Raw genomic sequence first — 6,568 nt, 5'->3', positions numbered from 1 at the left:
TATTTCAAATTTAAACCCTTTTCAATTATCTTCAACTTAGATAGATATAGAGTTCCTACAGATATCACTTGAATGTTTGTAGCTATGGTTCATTCAGTTAAATTTGTCAAAATAATAAGTGTATTTCAAATTTAAACCCTTTTCAATTATCTATGTCAAATATGAAATATAATATTTGTAGATCTTTCTTTAATTAAGATAATTTCCATTATTAGAATTCAACTTAAATTTTTTTTTTTTGTCAAAATAATAAGTGTATTTCAAATTTAAACCCTTTTCACTTATCTATGTCAAATATGAAATATAATATTTGTAGATCTTTCTTTAATTAAGATAATTTCCATTATTAGAATTCAACTTAAATTTCTATTTTTTATTAGTATAATAGAAAACCTTAATTTAATCTATTATATTCATTTCAGATTCAAACTTTCTAACAACTTGATCTTATTTTATCTTTTGCTTCTGGATTTGATTGTGTTCATTTTTATTTTTATTTTTTTACCAGAAGCAAAAGATAAAAAAGTCTAATGGATTGTGAAAATCTAATCAGATTAACTTGATCTTAGTCAAGTTTAAGTCATGGGATTTTGAAAAGGAAAGCCATAAACATGGAAATCAAATTTGGAGACAAAAAAGTATCATAAAGGCAACTCTAAGGATTATTCACTTGAAATATTCAAAGGATTTAAGATGGTTTTTTGAATGTTTTCTAAAACTATGGGTATTAAGACCTTTTATCTATCAAAATAAAAAAATAAAGAATATATATATATATATATATATAGGGTGATCCCACAATAATGGGTTCCACTTTTTGACCAATTTTGACACTGAAATCAATATTTTTGCAACAAATGTCATGCTCAAGTGACTATATCTCCAAAACTATAAATAATTTCAAGATGACATAAACTAGTGATTTTGAGTACTTTGTTCCTACTTTGTAACCATATTTTTTAATCTAAAAAAAAAAATTTATTTATGTCAATTTTTTTTATCTCCTCCAAAAAGTGGTACATAATAAAATTCAATATTTTAAAAAGTGATAGTCCATTTGACACACATAACTTTTTTTCTAGAAATGATAATGAAGTAATTCTTTCGGCATTGGATTTGTAACATCAATATCCAGTGACTACATTTGGTTTGATTTATTTTTGTTGAATATTGTATAGTTTATGAAGGTTTGAAGTGACATGAACCGTAATTTAGACATACGTTCCGTTTGACACAGATAATTTGAAGTCAATTTATCATAAACCATTTTTTTTTTTTTTTTGAATAGAAAGGTATCTCAATAAGCTAGTGCTTCCATATTTTTCAAATTTTTTTTGACCTAATTTACTAATTTTCCCGAGGTGTCAAACTCGGTTGATGTTCAATCGGTAATGAACCTATAATGAGTTAAACTCATATTTGAAAGTCTTAATGATTAAATTATGTAATAAAATTATAGTCATTGGAAAGCTTGCTCCAAGCAGCACATTTTGAAATTTTTTATTTTACAGTAGGAGATCATTCTCTTGCAATTATGGCGGTCAAAAGAGCCAAAAAAAAAAAGAAAAAAGGAAAAAAAGGTTAAAATTTTTGTGATTTTGCATGTTCGTGCGAACACATTTACCATGTTCACATGAACGTATGTTCACACCAACATGCAAATCATGTTTGCACGAACATATATATCACATATGTTCGCACGAACATACGAAATATGTTCATGCGAACATATGGTAAACTCAATTTCTCATTTTGCAATTTTTTTCATTTTTATTCGTCCCACTAAAGTGGAACCCATTATTGTGGGTTCACCCATATATATATATATATATATATATATATATATATATATATATATATATATATATATATATATCCATTGAAGTGTTTGCATTAAATAATGAAGTGGAGAACATAAAATAAAATAATATTTTAATTAAAGAATGAGTTAAAGGTGCATAAAAGGATTCATTAAATAAAGTAATTATATTTGAATTTTTTATCAAATTACATATAAAAACCCTAAGAACAAGTTAGGGCTCTATATGGAGGATTTTCAATTCATTATTACACAAAAAGGTTTTTGAGATTATTTTTTTAGAGTTTGAGCAAAAGAATTATTGGAAGCTTCAAAGAGTTTGGATTAGCAAGGATTTCACTAGACTATCTAGATTGTTAGCATCAGAATAAGGTAGGGTTTGAAATATGTAGTAGTAATTTTCATTTCAAAAGACTTGTCTACTTTGTGCTTGATGGGTGTTGAAATTTGGTTGCTATATTATTATATTGATTTGAGAAAACTTGGGATTATCAAACCCTCAATTGAAAAATTTACAAAAGGAAATTGTAGAGAAAATGAATTAAATTGATTAGGGCCTGATTTGAAATATACATGAATTTTATTCACTAGACCGATAAAAGGAATCGTTAAACCATGGAAGATGAATTCTTTGTTGGTTGGACTAAATTTTCCTATCAAAGTATTGTTGTTAAAAGCAAAAAACAAAAATATTTATTCAATTATTTTTATTGTATTTTTTAATTTTGAAAAATTCTAATTAAAAAAATATTTTAAAAAATTGTTTGGGGTGGGGTGTCCCAAGCCCTAACCTAACTTGTGTAACTAGCATGTGATTTCTCTAAGCAGTCGATAGTTTCCTTTGGCAAATCCATGATTGTGTATGCAACATGTGGCTGCTAAGGGCAACAATAACTATTGTGAGCAACCTATGGCTTGCCCTTAGCAACCACTCCCTATAATTTGGGTTTTTCTTATTAAAATATAAAAAGGTTTATAATTATATATCTATTTTTAATGTTTTTAAATTAAATTTTAATAAATTTTATTATTATTTAAAAAATTAGTTATTTAAAATTTATAATTGTTAAATTAATTTTTATTTTAGTTAGAATTTCAATCAAATTGACTGTTATGTAGATGAGATTGTACAAGATATTTGATATTAAAGTTAAATCTATATTAATAAAATTTGAATTACCTCAACCAATTATGAAGATATGATATTTAGAAGATATAAATTTAAGACTTATTATTTTAAATAATGATTTTAAATGAATTTGTTAAAATTCATCTTTTGTAATAGAAGAAATGAGAATTATTTGTATATGTTGAATATGATCAATATAAGGACAATGCTTAGTAATGAGTTGGTAGTGAATTTAAGATCCTACGATTGAAATCTCATATTTTATATGTATTTCATTTGAATTTTTGTGTTATTTATTTTGGGGTGGACTTTTGAACTTTAGGATGATGGTTATTTTGTTATTGTTTTCTTGTGTATTGGTTAGTTGACCAACTAGGAGGTACACCAGAGGCTTTTTGTGATTTCTTCTATTATTTTTATCTGACTAGACATCATGATGTGCCTTGTGATTCAAATTGAAAATTACAATTATGAGATTTACTCTGTTGGACATTTATGTCTACTTTTGGGTTTTGATAACCAACAAATATTTGAGCTTCTTGTTAAGGAACCAAGTTTGAATATTATGGTTGTTGTGGTATAGGACACAATTGTGGTTTATGTGCTTAGGGGAGGTGGTCTAGGTACATGCCATTGGGAGTGGCTTGCAATGGGGGTCTAGGACCCAAAGTGGTCAATAATAGGGTAACCTATTGTAAGTTGTGTAACAAGTGATAATAACTTGCCTCGCCCTTTCCTTGAGATACATTAAAAATCTAATTTAAAGATATTTTCCTTGCCCATGACTTGAGTGCTTATATAGTCTAAGGATGTGAATGGTATGATACCTAGTGAGAGGTATGACTAGTTTTTCCTCATATTCATGAGAGGGTATTCTAGTTTTGCATGTGTTACATTGAGGGTCAAGGTCTAAAGTGACTAGTTTAGGGTAACTCAACACTTGAAGGTTCAGGGTATAGTGAGAGACTAGTCCATGGTAACTCAAGTACTTTTACCTTGTGATGAAACTCCCTAGTATATAGTCTAAGCCTCCTTTGTAAATTTTATTATTGCATTGATTGGTGTTTTTATTGTTAGATGTTATTTATTGATTTTTGATTCATTTTTTTATGATAGTTATTATCTGTAGGTTATTGCACTTTTGAGATTTGGCACTTGGTTTGAAAATGGATTATTTTTCAGTATTTTATCTCTTTGGTTTGGTATTTGTTTTTTACTTCAGTATGTGGTGTTATTGGTTGATTATCTTTCTAATTTTGATTATCTTTTCTTCATTAGTAGTTTGTTTTACCCTTGAGGTAGAGTTGGCTACCAAGATTTCTTGCATAGAATTGTTTTATGGTTTGATTGTTAGTATGTGGATTGCTCATTATCTTCCCTACATGGTGGGAGTTTGACCATGATTGGGTGACCATGCGTTTGAGAGGTAGTGACTTCTTACCATTTGGGTCCCCCTCAGATTGGTAGATGTTGGATGTGTGTTAATGGAATTGTACCATTACCATTTTTATTCTTATCTTGGAGACTTCTATTCAATTGATGTATATATGTTATCACGTGTCTAGTATTTTGATGTACTTGTATCTATTCTCACATACACTGCAATATGTGTAGTAGATGTTATTCATTAGATGCATTTTATTGTATCAGTTGTATTTATGCACTTTCTTATGAGATGATGTATTTATTACTTCTTTATGGTCAAGAAATTTCACTTTCAATATTTAAACTAATTAATATAACTTCTTAAATGTGACTCAATGTGAAGTAACCCTTGACAGATGTAATATGAATTGTTTATGTATATGTGTAAAAAAGAATTTAAAATAGTTCAATAAATTTTGTATCATGTTAGGTTAATTTCTCTTGGGTTCCCAAGTAGGGCATTGCAAAGTTAGGAATCAATGGGTAAATTATATGTTTGGTAGTTAGTTGATATTTTATGATGAGTAAAATTTGATGTCCTCATCACATTATGTAATCTAAGTGTAGTTTTGTGTATGACTGATGGGTTCAACATTAAAGTCTAAGGCTATTACTATTGCATATCAAGAAGACAAAAAAGAGAGTTACAACCAAAGTTTGACCAAGGTAAGATGCTATCTACACCATATACCAGAGAGAACCTAGACCAAAATGCAACACTAAAGCTATCATAGATGAAGCATCATAGTATCAACATGTAGACAAACAAAAGAAAAATATATAACACAAAACGGATTAAACATTTTCTTCTTCACTCAAATCTGAGGTGGTGAACCTCACAGGGAAGGCATGAAGGAAGCAACTAGTACATAATCTTCAGGGGGGCCTCCATTGACCATCCTTTGTGATTGCTATCACCCATGGGAAAAAATCAATAGCTATGAGTCTCCTTAGAGACTTAGTAAGGATATGATCAACCCCCTAAAATATGTTGTTATTCCTAGATTTCCAAATAAACTAGAGCAATAAAGAAGAAAGAATAGACTAGAACACATTTTGTTTCTTGTTGCCATAACAAATTTTACCATGGATAGCATTAACAATAGAAAAGTTGGAGCCCAAAGTAAACCCAAATAATTGCCAAAGTCCAAAAGCATAGGGGCCATCAAAAAAGACATGAATAACAGATTTAGGATGAGCACAAACTAAGCAAGAATTGGGTTCACCACCAAGTTTGGAGAAGGGCAATTTATGAAGAAGCAACTTCCAAATGAAATAGATAATCTTGGGTTTAATATGTCTAGCCCAAAGTTAGGTGAGGATCTTCTTCCATTTAAGATGGGATAGAGAGAGATTTCAAACAACATTGAGGTGATATAATATGAAAGTGATATAATAAGAGTTGAAAGTGATATAATATGAAATATATTTTGAAATTCTAAAAGCTAATCAAGAATGAATCCATAATAATAGTTTTGAGTACCAACTTATACATTATAAATTGTAAAGCTAATTGGATAACCGCCTTGTAAATTCAATATAGAAGATCTTTCATAAACAAGAGAAAACATTAATTAGGTAGAGTATATTTGTTTCTGGTTTCTAAGTATTATATAGCTGAGGAATCCGAATGACTACTCTCCTTGACTTCTTTTATGTCAACATGGTCATATATGCTCAAAAAACAAATTAGTTAGCAAATTATTTTTGATCTTTCCACATTTGTTATTAGATTTATATATATATTATATAGAGAGAGTAAACAGATACAAAAAGTTAACATTGGTTCACAAGGAGGAGATAGTGTCTCACACCCCTATAATCAAAACGAAGAATTAGAGTGGCAGTTACAACATTTGTTATTATAAATTGCACAAAGTTGAGACTTTGTTTATTGTTTTTATTAATTTTTGTGATGGAAATATTTTTATCAACAAATTTTTAGCTTGAGGCTTATGGTTTTATGTATACATAATATTTTACTATTTTTATTTTTTAATTAGATAGAATATAAAGAATTATAACTAAAGTTAGTCTTGTATATGAGCAATGTTACTATGCTAATAGAAACCAAATTTAAATAGAGCTTCTACAAACTAAACAAAATTCATAAACTTCAAGATAGACTAAGATGAGCTCTCAATTGAGAATATGAGCCATTAATGGACTCTCTCAATAAGAAGCTCTCTTGTTGA

The sequence above is a fragment of the Cupressus sempervirens genome, chromosome 7 (genome assembly GCF_028749045.1).
Source record: "Cupressus sempervirens isolate cs-2001-9-10 chromosome 7, ASM2874904v1, whole genome shotgun sequence".
NCBI classification, from domain to species: domain Eukaryota; kingdom Viridiplantae; phylum Streptophyta; class Pinopsida; order Cupressales; family Cupressaceae; genus Cupressus; species Cupressus sempervirens.
This window is presented reverse-complemented; position numbering follows the sequence as displayed.